The 20655-nt window shown below is 33.9% G+C and overlaps 1 protein-coding gene across 3 annotated transcripts in view; it reads right to left on the bottom strand.

Annotated features, from left to right (window-relative positions):
• LOC127988491 (CD48 antigen) overlaps positions 1-20655 on the bottom strand; it is a 162690-nt gene that overhangs the window by 14784 nt on the left and 127251 nt on the right. The gene's annotated exons all lie outside the window — the stretch shown is intronic.

Genomic DNA, 20655 nt, shown 5'->3' with positions numbered 1-20655 from the left:
ACTTTTTATGTACTTCTCAGAAATGGTCTTTATGTACTCTATACATAAAGTATATACATTTATGAAATATACTTAAAATGACATTAAAGTATACCGTATTTTTCGGACTATAAGTCGCACCTGAGTATAGGTTGCATCAGTCCAAAAATACGTCATGACAAGGAAAAAAACATGTAAGTCGCACTGGACTATAAGTCGCATTCATTTAGAACCAAAAACCAAGAGAAAACATTACCGTCTACAGGCGCGAGAGGGCGCTCTATGTTTTCAGTGTAGACTACAGGAGCACTGAGCAGCATAGAGCGCCCTCTGGCGGCTGTAGACGGTAATGTTTTTCTATTGGTTAATTTCTCTTAGTTCATGTCAAATTAAGTTTGATAAATAAGTCGCACCTGACTTTAAGTCGCAGGACCTGCCAAACTATGAAAAAGAATGCGGCTTATAGTCCGGAAAATACGGTACTTGACTTATACTTACAAAAAGTCTAAATATATTTGAGCTATACTCTTGAGTCCATGTTTTTATTGTTATATGATAGAGGTCACTAGTACACATCTTCTGCACAGAATTTCCACAAGTGAGGAAGAAAAAAGAAACAACAGATACTAACACATGCAATCTTACACGATCATCTGACATGAAAAAACATTAAAACTGTAACATTATGGAATAAAATGTCGACCAATAAAGAGGTAATAATTAAAGTCAAGCTTTGGGGTGTTGAATGACTCTGTCTACATTTTGATTATCATTCTGAACCCAATTCATAGTCTTTTTTTCAGCTTTTTGTTCAAAAACTTACCCACATTAAACTGTTAAAAAAAACAAACAAAAAAAACAAGCAGATTCCCTGCTCTTTCTTTGGATGTTTTGTATGTTAAGATATAAGATTAAGATAAAACCTAAATAGGGACATAGTAGTATACTTAAAGTATGATGCAAAGTTCACTTAAAGAAGACTTATGAGTATACTTGCAGTATAAAACTACTTAACTAGTAGTTTACTGAGAGTATACTTCAAAGTATTTTATTAGTAAACTATCAGTATACCTATAAGTTCACTTTTAGTATTATTGCAGTACAAACTACAAACATAGAGGTAAACTAGTTGTGTACTCAAAGTTTGCTACTGTTATACTTAAAATATACTTAAAAGTATACTTTTATATACTAGAAGTGGGCCAATTTAGTCCTAAGCAGTATTGAAACATTACACTTACAAGTATACTACTAGAACACTGACATTTGTATACTTGCTACATAAAGTATACTTAAAAGTATACTTGAACTTTACTTAAGTATACTTAATAAAATAAACTTGAAGTATACTACTTTTTGGTAATTGTAAGATGAGTTGAAGGCTCAAAGACTCCAACTCCGTGAGAAAATGATCTATACACCTGTAAATATCTTAAAAGGATTTGTAATGGTACAAAAGGCACACAAGTTATGTTTAAAACAGTAAAAATGCAGAAGTCATAGGCCTATTGATTTATTAGAATTCATTGGACTCTCCTATTTTGTATTATATATATATATATATATATATATATATATATATATATATATATATATATATATATATATATATATATATATATGGAGAGAGAGAGAGAGATTCTAAAAAGCACTCAATATTTATATAAGTTCTATAACCTTCAAAAAGTTTCAAAGAAGCAAATTTGAATGTCATTGCTTAGTATACAAAGCAAACTTTTCAGTGCACCGGTCAGTTTCTGCTTTGGTTTTCACACTTTATCTTTCTCACACACATCTGCATGCACAGAAGAGCAGAGGTAACTGCAGCTTTTTAACACTTTTGGCTCCTGCGAGGTTCAGCTTCTGTATAGGACAGCTTGTCTGCATTTATTTTAGCAGAAGCACATTTAAACCACAGCGCATTTACAAGTAAAGTGTTTCCATACTTCTGTTCTTCACTCCGCTCTCTATCTTGTATCTGCTTTCAATTGATCACTTGCTATATTTGCACAAATATACACAGCAAACACCAGTGTAAAATGAACACTGTTCCGTGTTTATGTAATCCACATAACCCCAGTTCCACAGACAAGGCTTAAGCTAGTCCCAGACTAAAATGCATGTTTGAGCTGTCTCAACTAAAAATATCTTGCTCTGATATAAATATGTCAATGTCATTGTTCTGTGTCAAGATGCACACCTGTAATGTTTTCTTCTAAGGCATTTTTGTAAAAGTTGCTTAAATATCTCAATTTAACTAAGGTCTAGTCCTGGCTTAAGATAAACCCCCTTTGTGAAACCGGGCTTTAGAGTGTTTAAACTTAACACTAAGGCCTGGTTTCATGCACAGGGCTTATCCTAAACCAGGACTAGGTCATAGTTCAAATCATAGAAAAAAAAACATTACTGGTGTGCATCCTAAGACAAAGCAACGGCACTGACATGTTTTAAAATCAGTAAGTACAAGTTTTTTCAGATGAAACAGCTCAGATTTACATTTTAGTCTAGAACTAGGCTTGTGTGTGAAACCGGGGGTAAAGTAGTGTTAAAGTTAATGAGATATAGTGATTAATTAAGTTATAAAATTAATTAACCAAAATGTGAGCATTATAGGGGGTTACTTCCTGATGTTAAAAATTTCATTGTGTAATGATCTGGTCAACTGGTTTTATCTGGAGACTAGTCTATGCTATTACTTTACTATTATTTACTATAGCAAATGTGTTTTAATGCAAAATCATTTCTGTTTGATAAAAAAGCTAATCCTGCAGATTATATCATATATATTTTTGTCTATTCTTTTCAAATTATTTTGTTCATGAACCTCTTTTCACCATAGAAAGCCTAGACACACAGGGAGCTAAAGAATTAGTGTATGAATTTCAACAATGGTGACATGCTTCATGCCGCAATGCATTCTGGGTGCCATGGATGAGTTTTGTATGACGTACCAAAAATACATTGCTGCATGCAGCATGTCACCATTGTTGAGAGTCATATACTGAATCTTGATGTTTGTGTGACAAAGAAAAGGTTTTTTTTTTTTTTTTTAATTCTTGAAATTATATGATTTATATTCAGCTGGGTCTCAATATAAATGTTGACCCATTGAGTAACTTTAATAAACAATACACAACAAAATCCATATGTTAGGTTTGATGAAACCATCTAACCAGACTACATATGCACTGATGTTTTAATCATCAGCAAGCAACTAGCATCACACACATGTTCTCTTGTTGTTTTTGTCATAATAAAGATTACAGCAACTAAAGATCAACAATGCCAAGTCAAGTGTCAAATTACACAACTAAAGCCAACACTTACCACCATTATGGTGACATCAAACCAAACTATTACTTTTAAAAAGACATCAACATCCAACATCTAAACATATGCTTAAATATTAATTAGAATGTTAGGGGATAATGTTCTAATAATGTTATTAATAAACATTTTTAGAATGTTTTTAGAGAACGTTATCCTATCTTTTGAGAGAACATTCTGGGAACAAAAATAAAACTACCTGCTAAAAACATTGTTAGAACAATGGTAATGTTCTTAGAACATTTTTAGAACAAAAAAATTCTAGCTGGGACAGTGGTCTGAACCACTGTTGATAAATTAATACTCTTTCACTGTTAACCTTATTATTATGATATTAGTATGACAGATGCACTTTTGTCATTTTATAGATTTAGATTTAGAAGTCTCTTGTCTTGTTTTATTCTGTTCTTCTTACATCAGTGATCTCGTTATAATTATCTCATGAACTTCAGGACTGCTTCAGTGTTGTTTTTTAACACGAGTTTGGTTTAAAGCTGAGTAGTGTTCATCAGGTTTTGTTCATATAAAAGCTGAATCCTCAGAAAAATCTAAATGATTGTTATATTACCTGTGGTTGTCTTGCTGAAAAGCTTTTCATTTGGTGATTCAAAAATCCCCTGACCGTTCCTGGAAAAGAGTCAAAGCTTCGTAGAAAACAGCGCGCCATCTGGTGGCTGGTAAAAAAAAAAAAAAACTTTTGTGGCCTCATAAACCAAACCGTGTTTTTTGAAATTCAAAAATTGCCTGCATATATATATATATATATATATATATATATATATATATATATATATATATATATATATATTTTATTTTTTTATTTTTTATTTTTATTTTTATCAAGATTACAAAAATTAGTCGGTAATAAATATTTGACTTTTTTTTCAACCTGTCACAATGTAATAAAGGCTTTGAAAAGAAACATGAGGCAGTGTAGTGGTCATGAAAAATTAAATTACGCAAGAGTCCCTTATATTATATGTTGACATCAGTGAGAAATTATAATTAAAACAAATTGTAATCAAAAGTATATGGCCCCATTAAAGGGATATTTTGTCGTCATTTACTCTCCCTGATGTTGTTCCAAACCTGAATAAAAAATTTTCTTCTGCAGAACACAAAATAAGATATTTTTTTAAGAATAAGAGTGTTAAAGAATGTCCATATGATGAAAATAACTGGGTACCAGAACAACATGTCAGTGATTTTCAGTGACATTCTTGAAAATAATTTCTTTCACAGAACAAATGAAAGTAATTCAAGTTTGAAACAACATGCAGGTGAGAAAATAATGACATAATTTTAATTTTTGTTTGAATATTCCCTTTATTCATTCTTGCTGCTGTTCCTGTGGAACCTGCATGGAAACAGTTCCACAGAATAACCCTATAAACAATGTTTAGAAGAAATCATAACCAAGGGAAGGGGTTGAAAAAGAACAAATGATAGGTTTAGATATTATGGATCCAAATACACTCACCTCACTGATGAGATAAAGAGATCTCAGACTCTGCTTTAATAGAACAGCAGAACAGCAGCAACCACACAGCAAAATCTCCAGTGTTAATTTAACACTCTGAGTGTGGACTCATATAAACACTGAAGCAGAGTTGAAGTTAATGAGATAATTAAGAAGTTAATTGAGTTATGATTGAGCAACCTGATGTTAACAAGCAGACTCACCAAACGAGAAAATCACAATTTGTATGTCACCATTATAGTGGTCAGTGTTTGCTTTAGTTGTGATCTTGGCTTGTGGCTTTTTACTCTTTACATTTGTTTGGCAAGCCAAGAGCAAAAGTCTTTGGGTGGTGATGATGATTATGTTTTAATGTAATTGTTGTATGACCTGAGTTATTGAACTAATTTACAGTGTTTTCTCTAAATATGTCTCCATTATTGATTATAACCGCTTTGATCCCACAATTTTGTAGCCATCTCTTGCAAGTGATTTTGATTTTTGTTTTAATTAAAGAGTCTTTACTTTAGGCACACACAGACAACAAGAATCAGCATATGAATCTCAACAACGGTGACAAACAGCATATCCAGATAAACATGTCTATTCTGAACATCACAAAACTAGATACTAAAGATTCACATAAAAATAGCAAAAATAAAAAGACAGTTCAATTAAAAAGACAGTTCAGCTCATAATTTATTCATGCCGCAATGCATGATGGGAGCCATGGATGAGTTTTTATTGGCTACAACATGCTTTTTTGATGGTCACCGTTGTTGTGATACTCACGCTGATTCTTGATGTCTGTGTTTCTAAACTAAACATTTTTTTCTTTATGTAGAACTAACTTTTAAAAACATGTCTTATACCAAAAATGCTGTATTGCTATCTTTTTTTTCCAATAAATGTATGTATATGTTAAAGAAACACAAACATTCAGGTCACTCCATGACAATTAGTCCAAACCACCATCAATAGCACACATTATTGCCTTTGCTCTGGTCTGTATGTTATAACTCTGTTACCACAGCCCCACAAAGTCTAAAATAAATAACTGAAGGTTCAAGATCAAAACTAAAGCAAACACTGACCACTATAATGGTGACACAAATTGTGATTTTCTCGTTTGGTGAGTCAAATCATGGTCAATCATGACCCAATTAACTTCTTAATTATCTCATTAACTTCAACTCTGTTTCAGTGTTACTTTTAACACTGCTTCAGAGTTTATATGCACTGTAAAAATTTTTGCCGTTAAATAACAGTAATTTTCTGGCAGCAGGGGTGCCAGTAAAGTACTGTTAATTTACAGCTCTTAACCATTAATTTACCACTCTTATTTTTTAACAGTATTTTACCGTAAATTCTACCATGGAAAATAACTCCACTCCCACTGCTTCAAACAGTTCCGAGTTTTTAAAACTAGCATTCCTACGATGTTAGTACTATGAACATATTTCATTTGAGTCCACTGAGAAGGAATATTTCTTACACTTAATGTGCAGTAATAAAGTAACTAAATACATGACTTTTACTCAAATCACTGCAGCTCATTGTCAGCTGTATTACACATGTATGTGCTGAAATACTCAACACAGAGATCATCACTGTATCAGCAACTCCACATTTACTGCCTTTATATAAAGCAGCAGAAAATCTGAATTTGTGGCTCATCATTGACTGAAGCACCGGCTCTACTCTACAGCACAATGGTGAACAACAAAACTACATTAAACTACACTGTTAAAAATCGCTGTAAAAAAACGGCCAAATTTCGACAGTAAAATACTGTTTTTCATTTAAACAGTGCATTCTGGGTAATATTCATCGTTTTCGAGAAGTAGCCTGCTGCTATATATCGTAAAATAACAACGTTCAAATTCGACACTCAGCGGCTGTGTTTCAAATCACACCCTACACCCTCATTCACTATTCCCTACATGAGTTTACTAATATAGTCCACCTGACAGAGAGAATGAACACTAATTAGTGAATCCAGACAATGATCAACAGCTGCTGTTAATGAGTAGAATCACTGAAGAAAAAAAAACAAAACAAGACAAACACATGAAATACAACTGACTTCAGCCACAGCCTTAGATGAAATCAACTGAGGATTTAAACGATCAACAAACAGCTTCACCAACTTCACACATTACTAACCAGACTGACTTTATTTCTGTCAGATCAGAGAACAGAGATCAAAAGATCTTATTGAGAATTAAAGAGATTTAGATGATAATGTTACTGTTTCGTTTAGCGTCACCATTGTGGAGATCAGTGTTTGCTTTAGTTGGGCTTCTGACCATTGACTTTTACACTTTACATTTTGTTTTATTGCTGTATTTGTATCTTTATGATGCATCTGTTACATCAGTATTAATTTTGATAGCCAAGTGATTATGGTTGTTTCTAACAGGCATGATCTACTAGACTGACTTAAAGTGTTGCTATAATAATCAAGTATTAATTTGGTGTTGAAATATTTGAGTGAATGACACTTCAATTTAGTAAGATTGAAAAGTAGTGTGATAACCAGTATTTATGGATTTAACGACTAGTTTTAGTTAAAAAGTATTTTGGGCAGCAGTCCCTACAACACTCAAAGAGAGAAATCAACAATCAGCATATGAATCTCAACAATGGTGACAATCAAAAGGTTCATGATCCAATGCATGCTGGGTACCAGCACAGGATAAAACTCATCCATGATTCCCAGCATGCATTGCGGCATGAATAAATTATGCCCCTGAATTGTTCACTTATTTTCTTGAATTCTTATGTGCTTATAATTTTGCATTTGTTTTAAGTTTTAGTAGCATGTGTTGTGATGTTCAGAACTGATCTGTTCATTTATTTTGTGGATTGTCACCATTGTTGTGATTCATACGCTGATTCTTGATATTTCTGTCTAAATTTCAGCAAAGGTTTTTTTATTTATTATGAGTGACATTTTCTTAACAGTCTTTCATAACTTATGGCTCAGCAGTGTTCCTTCTCATGCTGTAGTATCAATATTCAATAAGAGAAGAGACACGGGATTAGATCAGAAATAATAGTATTTGTTCTTGTCAATCTATAAACAACAATATCAGATTTTTTTTCTTCTGTGTACTTTTGTTTTGCTATAACAGGTTCCAAAGGCACATTGTTACAGCATGAAAAAAAAAAACCTTAGTTGTTGAAAAGTCACGTTCAAGAGCCCAACTAAAGTAAACACTGATCTCCATCATGGTAGTGAAAAAAACACCTAAACCTATTTAACTCTCCATAAGTTCTTCTGTAGACATCTGACAGAAATAAAGTCAGTCTGGTTAGTAATGTGAATCTGGTGAAGCTGTTTTAGTAGTTGTTTAATCGGATCTTGAGAGATTTGATGTATTCTTTTATTCAGTTGATTTAATCTAAGGCTGTGGCTGAAGTCATTTGTAGTTCTTGTGTTTCTCTTTCCTTCAGTGATTCTGCAGGTGTTTATCACTAATGCTCAATCATCAATTAATCACCGAATTATCTCATTAACTTCACTGATTCAGTGTTACTCTAACACTCTGTAGTGTGCACACATTATAAGTGTTCATTTAAAACTGAGGATTTTCTTGTGGGGTTTAAAGGGTTAAAGATTTAAGATGAAGAAAAAACAGAATGAAACATAATTTAACAGTAATAAACTGTAATTAATTTACAGGAAACAAACTGTAGAAAAACAGTTAATTACTGGCACCCCTGCTGCCAGTAAATAACTGTTTTTCTACTGTTTCTTGCCGTAAATTAATGGTTGCCAGCAAAAAAAAGTGTTTTTCTACAGTTTTTTGCCGTCAAGTCAAGGAAAAACAGTAATATACTGTAAAATGTAAACGTCAGATTTACCAAACGAAAAATAAGTTAATTTAACTAAAATATTTGTGAACATCCATAGAAAAAAAATTAGGCAAAGTCATACACTGATAATGAGAGTAAATACTGAACTTGACTGTATTAATGTGTGTTTGCACAAGAGAGATCGTTTAGTTTAATGTAGTTTTGTTGTTCACCATTGTGCTGTAGAGTAGAGCCAGTGCTTCAGTCAATGATGAGCCACAAATTCTGATTTTCTGCTGCTTTATATAAAGGCAGTAAATGTGGAGTCGCTGATACAGTGGTGATCTCTGTGTTAAGTACTTCAGCACATACATGTGTAATACAGCTGACAATGAGCTGCAGTGATTTGAGTAAAAGTCATGTATTTAGTTACTTTATTACTGCACATTAAGTGTAAGAAATATTCATTCTCAGTGGACTCAAATGAAATAAGTTCATAGTACTAACATCGTAGGAATGCTAGTTTTAAAAACTCGAACTGTTTGAAGCAGTGGGAGTGGAGTTAATTTCCATGGTAGAATTTACAGTAAAATACTGTTAAAAAATAAGAGTGGTAAATTAATGGTTAAGAGCTGTAAATTAACAGTACTTTACTGGCACCCCTGCTGCCAGAAAATTACTGTTATTTAACGGCAAAATTTTTTACAGTGACGATCTCTCTTGTGCAAACACACATTAATACAGTCAAGTTCAGTATTTACTCTCATTATCAGTGTATGACTTTGCCTAATTTTTTTCTATGGATGTTCACAAATATTTTAGTTAAATTAACTTTTTTTTCATTTGGTAAATCTGACGTTTACATTTTACAGTATATTACTGTTTTTCCTTGACTTGACGGCAAAAAACTGTAGAAAAACACTTTTTTTGCTGGCAACCATTAATTTACAGCAAGAAACAGTAGAAAAACAGTTATTTACTGGCAGCAGGGGTGCCAGTAAATAACTGTTTTTTTTACAGTTTGTTTCCTGTAAATTAAATGTTGTAAATTATAGTAGATGTAAATTATGTTTCATGCTGTTTTTTCTTCATCTTAAATCTTTAACCCTTTAAACCCCACAAGAAAATCCTCAGTTTTAAATGAACACTTATAATGTGTGCACACTACAGAGTGTTAGAGTAACACTGAATCAGTGAAGTTAATGAGATAATTCGGTGATTAATTGATGATTGAGCATTAGTGATAAACACCTGCAGAATCACTGAAGGAAAGAGAAACACAAGATCTACAAATTACTTCAGCCACAGCCTTAAATGAAATCAACTGAATAAAATAATACATCAAATCTCTCAAGATCTGATTAAACAACTACTAAAACAGCTTCACCAGATTCACATTACTAACCAGACTGACTTTATTTCTGTCAGATGTCTACAGAAGAACTTATGGAGAGTTAAATAGGTTTAGGTGTTTTTTTCACTACCATGATGGAGATCAATGTTTACTTTAGTTGGGCTCTTGAACGTGACTTTTCAACAACTAAGGTTTTTTTTTTATTTTTACATGCTGTAACGATGTGCCTTTGGAACCTGTTATAGCAAAACAAAAGTACACAGAAGAAAAAAAATCTGATATTGTTGTTTATAGATTGACAAGAACAAATACTATTATTTCTGATCTAATCCCGTGTCTCTTCTCTTATTGAACATTGATACTACTGTTAAGAAAATTTCACTCATAATAAAAAAAAAAAAAAACCTTAGCTGAAATTTAGACAGAAACATCAAGAATCAGCGTATGAATCACAACAATGGTGACAATCCACAAAATAAATGAAAAGATCAGTTCTGAACATCACAACACATGCTACTAAAACTTAAAACTAGGGCTGCACGATTAATCGCATGCGATTGTCATGCGTGTCTTTGTCAGTAAAGCCGGTTCTGTGATTAGCAGTAAATGTCCACCACCTGGTTTCAAATGGAGCGGCACTTCCCAGCTAGAATTTTCTTTGTTCTAAAATGTTCTAAGAACATTCCCATGGATTGTTCTAACAATGTTTTTAGCGTGTAGTTTTATTTTTGTTCCCAGAACGTTCTCTCAAAAGATAGGATAACGTTCTCTAAAAACATTCTACAAATGTTTATCAATAACATTATTAGAACATTATTCCATAACATTCTAATTAAGATTTAAGTGGATGTTTAGATGTGGATGTTGATGTCTGTTTAAAAGTAATAGCTTGCTTTGATGTCACCATAATGCTGGTAAGTGTTGGCTTTAGTTGTGCAATTTGACACTTGACTTGACGGTGTTGTTTTTTAGCTGCTGTCATCTTTATTGTGGCTAAAACAGCAAACGAATATGTGGTTCAATGGTGCTGTTTGCTTGCTGATGATTGATATGTCTGATTACTTGTTTTCACCCAAGCTACTGTGTGGTGTTAGTTAAGTATTATTTATTAAAGTGACTCAATGGTCAACAACCTGACACCCAGTTGAATTTAAAGCAGATAATTTCAAAAATTTAAAAAAAAAATTGTCACACAAACATCAAGATTCAGTGTATGAATCTCAGCAATGGTGACATGCTTTATGCTGCAATGTATTCTGGGTACATCATGCAAAACTCATCCATAGCACCCAGAATGCATTGCGGCATGAAGCATGTCACCATTGTTGAGATTCTTACACTAATTCTTAAGGTCTCTGTATGTCTTAGCATCCTATGGTTTGAAGTGATTCTAAAACAATGTAGTTTAAAAAGATCGGATAAAAATAAAATAACATAAATTGTCAGGACCCTGTGTATTGCAACACCTCTGCTATAGTCACTAATATTAAATTAATAGCGTAGAACAGACTCCTGGTAAAATCAGTTGATCAGATTGTTACATTAAGACATTTTTAATATCAGCCAGTAACCAACATTATCGAATGACATCTTTTTCTCAATGTTTTTGCTGTAACAGGTATAATTACAGCAGCTAAATGAACGCTAACACTGAAAAGAGTCATACTTCCTAAGTACTGATCAGCATAATGGTGACATCAAACTAAACTATAATTTTCAATAAACCATCAACATCTCTGTTAATCTCAATAAGAACTTTTTTACATTTATGACAGAAATAAATCTTGTTTATAATAAGTGAAGATTGTCATGTTTTTGGAGTATTTACGCTAGATTTTGACACCAAACAGAGGTTGGGTTTTCACTTTCAACCAACATCTGACTTCTGAGCAATGTCAGTCCACATCTAGTGTGATGGGAAGCCGTAATTCACTGACAAGCTGTGCAATATCACGTTCATAATCGCAGATTAATCGCATGCGGTTATGAACGCGATATTGCGTAGCTTGTCAACGATCTACGGCTCTGTATATTAGGTGCGGCTCCATTTGAAAGCAGCTGATGGACATTTACCGCTAATCACAGAACCATCTTTACTGATGAGACACGCATGACAATCGCATGCGATTAATCGTGCAGCCCTACTTAAAACAAATGCAAAATTATAAGCACATAAGAATTCAAGAAAATAAGTGAACAATTCAGGGGCATAATTTATTCATGCCACAATGCATGCTGGGAATCATGGATGAGTTTTATCCTGTGCTGGTACCCAGCATGCATTGCATCATGAACCTTTTGATTGTCACCATTGTTGAGATTCATATGCTGATTGTTGATTTCTCTCTTTGAGTGTTGTGGGGAGAATATATGATTGTTATAAGATTGTGATAAGATCTTTTGATCTCTGTTCTCTGATTGGCAGAAATAAAGTCAGTCTGGTTAGTAATGTGTGAAGTTGGTGAAGCTGTTTGTTGATCATTTAAATCTTCAGTTGATTTCATCTAAGGCTGTGGCTGAAGTCAGTTGTATTTCATGTGTTTGTCTTGTTATGTTTTTTTTTTTCTTCAGTGATTCTACTCATTAACAGCAGCTGTTGATCAGTGTCTGAATTCACTCATTAGTGTTCATTCTCTCTGTCAGGTGGACTATATTAGTAAACTCATGTAGGGAATAGTGAATGAGGGTGTAGGGTGTGATTTGAAACACAGCCGCTGAGTGTCGACTTTGAACGTTGTTAATTTACGATATATAGCAGCAGGCTACTTCTCGAAAATGATGAATATTACCCAGAATGCACTGTTTTAATGAAAATTAAACAGTATTTTACTGTCGAAATTTGGCCGTTTTTTTACAGCGATTTTTAACAGTGTGAGTCCACACTCAGAGTGTTAAATTACACTGGATATTTTGCAGTATTTTTGCATATTTTGAGACCTTTAATGGAAAATGTGTTAAATTGAATATGGCATACTATGATTCTGATCATTGTGATTCTTAGCTTTACTGTTTATGCAAATCAGTGATTTATCACATGTGTGTGCCAAATCAATTTGTGTTTCTTCATCCAACTCAGTAACGATATCTACCCCAAATGCTCTTCTTTGGTTCTCGTTGATTACTATTTGTGCCACCAGGCTCTGTTTGTGACTCTTATCCCAACTGACCTTGGCTTCCTTTGATACAAATCTTGACCAGACAGATCATATATAAAAAAAAAACATTCCTGAAACTAGGGCTGGGCGATATATCTAACGATATGATCATGCGCATCTAATCAGTAAAGCTGCTTCCGTGATCACCGCTAAAATCGCCATCACCTGCTTATAATTGGAGTGGCATTTAATAGACAGCAGAGGTGGGACTTTCAAGTCACAAGCAAGTCTTCAAGTCATATCCAAGTCCTCAAAAGGTTAAAGTTAATGAGATAATTAAGTGACTAATTAAATGATGATTGTACATTACTTCTTTTATTAATTTTATTAATTCAAAGCAATTTGATTCAAAACAATTTCAAAATTGTTTTGCAACAAGCATGTATGCATTGCTGAATCAAAACCTTGTAATGACAGATAATCTTATGCTTTTTCTGCTTATAACTCATGTTGACTTGGACATCATGAGATAGTCTTCTTTGGATTGTTGACCGACATTCAGCTTTTACCAGAGTTGGGACTTTCAAGTCACAAGCAAGTCTTCAAGTCATATCCCAAGTCCTCAAAGGGTTAAAGTTAATGAGATAATTAAGTGACTAATTAAATGATGATTGTGCATTAATGATGAACACCTGCTGTTCTGGAGAATTACAGAGGATCAGATGTTGATGTTTTATTGGTTAAAGTGATGCAACCATAATGGAGATCAGTGTTTGCTTTAGTGGGGCTCTTGACCCTTGAATCATGTTAGATCTCTTTATGTAGCATTGCATGAGGTGCTGTAAAGCAGAGAGAAGACATTAATCTGTATGTGTTAGGTGGTCAGATTACAATCAAATTAACAATAGCTCTATTTGAGTTTAGCATAATCAACGCAGTAAAACTACACTATGGAAAAAAAAGTAAGTTAATTTTAAATCTACTAAGTGCATACATAATTTGAAAAACTGCACTCTGTAGACACACACAGACATCAAGAACCAGCATATGACTCTCAACAGTGGTGACAATCAACAAAATGTTGCATGCTGGGTAAAACCCTAGTAAAAACTCCCGTCATGCACTGCAGTATGAAAAATTTTCACCACTGTTGAGGATCGTGTGATAAGTGTGTTTGTCTAAAAACCTGAACTGATTGTCTCCTTTTGTGTCTTTCAACATTGAAGCTTTGTGATTTTTTTTTTTTTTTTACTTCAGTTCAGTAATAGCTGATTGTCAGTCTACTACCCAAAGATAAACACAATTTCACAATGTTCAGTCAACAAGAGTTATAAGCAGAAAAAGCATAAGATCATCTGTTACTGCAAGGTTTGACTCAACAATATTGCAATTGTTTTGAATCAAATTGGTTTGAATTAGTAAAAGGGTCAAGACACTATTTAAAGCAAACCTTGACCACAATTATGGTGGCATAGTGTTTTTTTTCTTTTCCTTTTTTTTGTTGAAGGCTGTGGCTAAATTCAGTTGTAGTTCTTGTGTTTCTCTTTACTTCAGTGATGTTGATTGTTAACAGCAGATGTTCATCACTAATGCACAATCATCATTTAATTAGTCACTTAATTATCTCTTTAGCTTTAACCCTTTGAGGACTTGAATATGACTTGAAGACTTGCTTGTGACTTGAAAGTCCCACCTCTGATAGACACAGAGGTGGGAAGTCCAGGGGCCAAAGAGTAAAAGTCCTGCCATATTTTTGTTCCACCCATGAACTCATCAGCCGATTTCACCAGAGGAGGAACCAAGTCATTCCTTCCAAGTCACAAACGAGTCTTGAGTCAAATCCCAAGTCCTCAAAGAGTTAAAGCTAAAGAGATAATTAAGTGACTAATTAAATGAAGATGCATTAGTGATGAACACCTGCTGTTTACAATCAACATCACTGAAGAAAAGAGAAACACAAGAACTACAACTGACTTTAAGCACAGCTTTGGATGAAATCAATTAAAAAAAAAAAAAAAAAAAACCTTTGCCACCATAATTGTGGTGAGTATTTGCTTCAGTTGATATCTTGAGCCTTTAAGCGGTTTTCACAAATTTGCTTCTATACAATTGCATTATTGTTTTGCAGCAAACATTTGTGCAATGCTGATACAACTCCTGATCTAGCAGGTGACTTATGCTTTTGATGACTGCATGATCTTGATTAAATTTCTTGATTATATGAGAAGAGTTCGTGGTTTAGTTGTTAGAGAGAACTGCTGTGAATTCACTGCTCTGTCTGTGCACTTTGGATGGTTAAATACAGAATATGATTTCTGAGTACGGGTCACCACACTTAACTGTATGTCACTTTCACAAAAAAGAGAGAAATCGCATTATGAAAATGCCACCATATAATGCTTTATAACACTTTAATATTAAGAAAAAAAAAATTGGATTTAGGCATTTAGCCATGAACATTTATCATGTGATCCTCAACAGTGGTGAAAATTATTATTCATACTGCGGTGCATTATGGGAGTAATTCATGTATTGCAACATGAAGCATTTTGTTGATTGTAACCATTGTAGAGATTCATATGCTGGTTCTTGATATCTGTGTGTGTCTAAAAAGCACTGGAGTTCAAACTTTTATATGTGTTACAAAAAAAAAAAAAATATCCATATCCTGTAAATATTAGAGCAATGCTTTTTTTGTGTGCATGCTGTAATTTCACTGGAATTATTCAAAACCTAGACATGTGATAAGAAAGAAGACAAAAATATTTGAGATATAGTTAAACCAGCACATTGTAACTATATGTTTTTCAAATGTCACAGTTCTGTCTTCTCCACAACACCACATGCAGAGCTACAGAGAAAGATCTAGCACAACAAGTCAAGGGTCAAGAGTACAATTAAACCAAACACTGATCTCCATGATGGTGGCATCTTTTTAACCAATAAAACATCCACATCTGATCCTCTGTAATTCTCAATAACAGCAGGTGTTCATCACTAATGCACAATCAACTTTAACTCTTTGAGGACTTGGGATTTAACTTGAGAGTCGTTTGTGACTTGGAAGGAATGACTTGGTTCCTCTGGTGAAATCAGCTGCTGGACTTTTACTCTTTGGCCCCTGGACTTCCCACCTCTGTACAAAACTGGTCTCTTAAGGTAAAAATCACAAGGGTACAGCACCAGTGACAAGCTATTGTACCCCTAAAGGTACAATTATGTACTTTATTTTCTGAGAGTGTACCCTCAAGGTTACAGCTTTTGTACCCTTGGCATAGGGTACATAAAACATCACCATCTGATCCTCTGTAATTCTCAATAACAGCAGATGTTAATCATTAATGCACAATCTTCATTTAATTAGTCACTTAATTATCTCATTAACTTTAACTCTTTGAGGACTTGGGATTTGACTCAAGACTCGTTTGTGACTTGGAAGGAATGACTTGGTTCCTCCTCTGGTGAAATCGGCTGATGAGTTCATGGGTGGAACAAAAATATGGCAGGACTTTTACTCTTTGGCCCCTGGACTTCCCACCTCTGGATAGACAGAGCCATAGATCGCTGACAAGCCACGCCATATCGCGTTCATTATCGAAGGCGATTCATCTGCGATAATGAACACGATATGGCGTGGCTTGTCAGCGATCTACGGCTCTGTCTATTAAATGCCACTCCAATTATAAGCAGGTGATGGAGATTTTAGCGGTGATCACGGAAGCAGCTTTACTGATTAGATGCGAATGATCATATCGTTTGATATATCGCCCAGCCCTACCTGAAACACTCTCACAGAATAATAGAAATGCAAGCACTGAAGTGTCACTTTTTTTTTTTTTTAGCAAACTTACCTCTACAATGGTTACCATATCTTCAACATTAATCAAAGGTGATCTTTTTTTTCTCTTGAATTTGTTTTTAGGCATATCCTCTGCTAGTCTTTTGTCTCAAGAGCGTGTATTTGGTAACAAGGGCTGAAGACACCTTGTTTTGTTCATCTTTTGCATACCTGAAAATAGAGAAAAAATTTTTTTTACCCTCACCATTCTCTAAAATTATAAATTTACTGCATGGAAATTACCATGTATATGTGTATTTAATCAAACAGACATTTAATTATTTTTGATCTTGTTTGCTTTGTCCTGTCAAAGAAGAAATCTCTGGACTAAAGTAATTTTTACTATTATTATTATTATATATTTTTTATTGCTAAAAACAAGCAATATGTTGTATTGATCCAGGTGAAATATCAATAGGAAGTCCTACAAAAAGGTTTCCAGAAAAGTGCATGTTAGTGTGGTAAAAACAGCTCAATGATTTGCAAAGATAACAATATAGTTCAGCTAAACATATGTGGTCACCTGACCTAACCATCACTCCTAATTGAGCATCCCATTAAATAAAATAATTGCATTTTAGAGATATGTGAGGTGGTCATGAGAACAGACGAAACACACTGTACCAACAATGTTGCTACAACTGCTTCTGACATCACAATTAGTAACTGAATATGAGTAAATTCATTAATACTGAGTATGTTAATTAGTAATTTACTAATGTAACAATCAAGCAAATCATGTTCTAACTTTACTCGTTATAACAACGTTATGCAAGGTTCTAATATGAACCTTTTACCACAACAAAGGTTCTTAAAATAACTGAAAAGTAACAAGTGGATCATTATAGAACCTTCAAGTTCAACTTTGAACCTTTTTGATAGCTACACAGCAAAATCCCCAGTGTTAATTTAACACTCTGAGTGTGGATTATATAAACACTGAAGCAGTGTTAAAAGTAGGGCTGCACGATTAATCGCATGCGATTGTCATGCGTGTCTCATCAGTAAAGATGGTTCTGTGATTAGCGGTAAATGTCCATCAGCTGCTTTCAAATGGAGCCGCACTTAATATACAGAGCCGTAGATCGTTGACAAGCTACGCAATATCGCGTTCATAACCGCATGCGATTAATCTGCGATTATGAACGTGATATTGCACAGCTTGTCAGTGAATTACGGCTTCCCATCACACTAGATGTGGACTGACATTGCTCAGAAGTCAGATGTTGGTTGAAAGTGAAAACCCAACCTCTGTTTGGTGTCAAACTCTAGCGTAAATACTCCAAAAACATGACAATCTTCACTTATTATAAACAAGATTTATTTCTGTCATAAATGTAAAAAAGTTCTTATTGAGATTAACAGAGATGTTGATGGTTTATTGAAAATTATAGTTTAGTTTGACGTCACCATTATGCTGATCAGTACTTAGGAAGTATGACTCTTTTCAGTGTTAGCGTTCATTTAGCTGCTGTAATTATATCTGTTACAGCAAAAACAGTGACAAAACGATGTCATTAGATAATGTTGGTTACTGGCTGATATTAAAGATGTCTTAATGTAACAATCTGATCAACTGATTTTACCAGGAGTCTATACTACTCTATTAATTTAATATTAATGACTATAACAGATGTGTTGTAATACACAGGATCCTGACAATTTATGTCATTTTATTTTTATCTGATCCTTTTAAACTACATTGTTTTAGAATCACTTCAAACCTTAGGATGCTTAGACATACAGAGACCTTAAGAATTAGTGTATGAATCTCAACAATGGTGACATGCTTCATGCCGCAATGCATTCTGGGTGCTATGGATGAGTTTTGCATGATGTACCCAGAATACATTGCAGCATAAAGCATGTCACCATTGTTGAGATTCATACACTGAATCTTCATGATTGTGTGACAAAGCAAAGTATTTTTTTTTTTGTTTTAAATCCTTGAAATTATCTGCTTTAAATTCAGCTGGGTGTCAGGTTGTTGACCCATTGAGTCACTTTAATAAATAATACTTAACTAACACCACACAGTAGCTTGGGTGAAAACAGGTAATCAGACATATCAATCATCAGCAAGCAAACAGCACCATTGAACCACATGTTCTCTTGCTGTTTTAGCCACAATAAAGATGACAGCAGCTAAAAAACAACACTGACAAGTCAAGTGTCAAATTGCACAACTAAAGCTAACACTTACCAGCATTATGGTGACATCAAACCAAGCTATTACTTTTAAACAGACATCAACATCCACATCTAAACATCCACTTAAATCTTAATTAGAATGTTAGGGAATAATGTTCTAATAATGTTACTGATAAACATTTGTAGAATGTTTTTAGAGAACGTTATCCTATCTTTTGAGAGAACGTTCTGGGAACAAAAATAAAACTACCCGCTAAAAACATTGTTAGAACAATCCATGGGAATGTTCTTAGAACATTTTAGAACAAAGAAAATTCTAGCTGGGAAGTGCCGCTCCATTTGAAACCAGGTGGTGGACATTTACTGCTAATCACAGAACCGGCTTTACTGACAAAGACACGCATGACAATCGCATGCGATTAATCGTGCAGCCCTAGTTAAAAGTAACACTGAAGCAGAGTTGAAGTTAATGAGATAATTAAGAAGTTAATTGAGTTATGATTGAGCATTATTGAAGACACCTGATGTTAACAAGCAGAATCACCAACCGAGAAAATCACAATTTGTGTGTCACCATTATAGTGGTCAATGTTTGCTTTAGTTGGGATCTTGGCTTGTGACTTTTTAAATTAAAAGTTTGTGTATCAAGCCAAGAGCAAAAATCACTGGGTGTTGATGATTATGTTTTAATGTAATTGTTGCTTGACCTTAATCACTGAACTCTTTTACAGGCTCTTCTCTTCTTATGGGTCATTATTGATTGTAACAACTTTGATTACACAAAGAAAGAGTCTGTATTTTCTATACATTTTGTAGGCATCTCTTGTGATTCTGTGATTCAGATTTTTTTTTTATTAAAGAGTTTTAATTTTAGGCACACACAAATAACAAGAATCAGCATATGAATCTCAACAACGGTGACAAACAGCATATCCAGATAAACAGATCTACTCTGAACATCACAAAACTAGATACTAAAAATTCACATAAAAACAGCAAAAATAAAATATAGTTAGAATAAAAAGTTAAAAAGACAGATCAGCTCATAATTTATTCATGCCGCAATGCATGATGGGAGCCATGGATGAGTTTTTATTGGCTACAACATGCTTTTATGATGGTCACCGTTGTTGTGATGCTCACGCTGATTCTTGATGTCTGTGTGTCTAAACTAAAGAACTCTTTCTTTATGTAGAACTAAGTTTTGAAAACATGTCATATTATGGCAAAAATGCTGGATCACTTTTTTATCCATCTTATTTATGTACACAGTAAAGAAACCTAAACTCAGGCATTCAGGTCAATCCATGACAATTAGTCCAAACCACAATCAATATCATAAGATTGCCTTTGCTGTGGTCTGTCTGTATGGTATAACTCAGTTAGCACAGCCACACAAAATCTAAAGTTAATAACTGAAGGGTCAAGATCCCAACTAAAGCAAACATTGACCACTATAATGGTGACACACAAATTGTGATTTTTCTCGTTTGGTGATTCTGCTTGTTAACATCAGGTGTCTTCAATAATGGTCAATCATAACTCAATTAACTTCTTAATTATCTCATTAACTTCAACTCTGCTTCAGTGTTACTTTTAACACTGCTTCAGTGTTTATATAATCCACACTCAGAGTGTTAAATTAACACTG

The sequence above is a fragment of the Carassius gibelio genome, chromosome B22 (assembly GCF_023724105.1).
Source record: "Carassius gibelio isolate Cgi1373 ecotype wild population from Czech Republic chromosome B22, carGib1.2-hapl.c, whole genome shotgun sequence".
NCBI lineage: Eukaryota > Metazoa > Chordata > Actinopteri > Cypriniformes > Cyprinidae > Carassius > Carassius gibelio.
The sequence above is the reverse complement of the archived record's forward strand: the minus strand, read 5'-3'. Positions and strand labels throughout refer to the sequence as shown.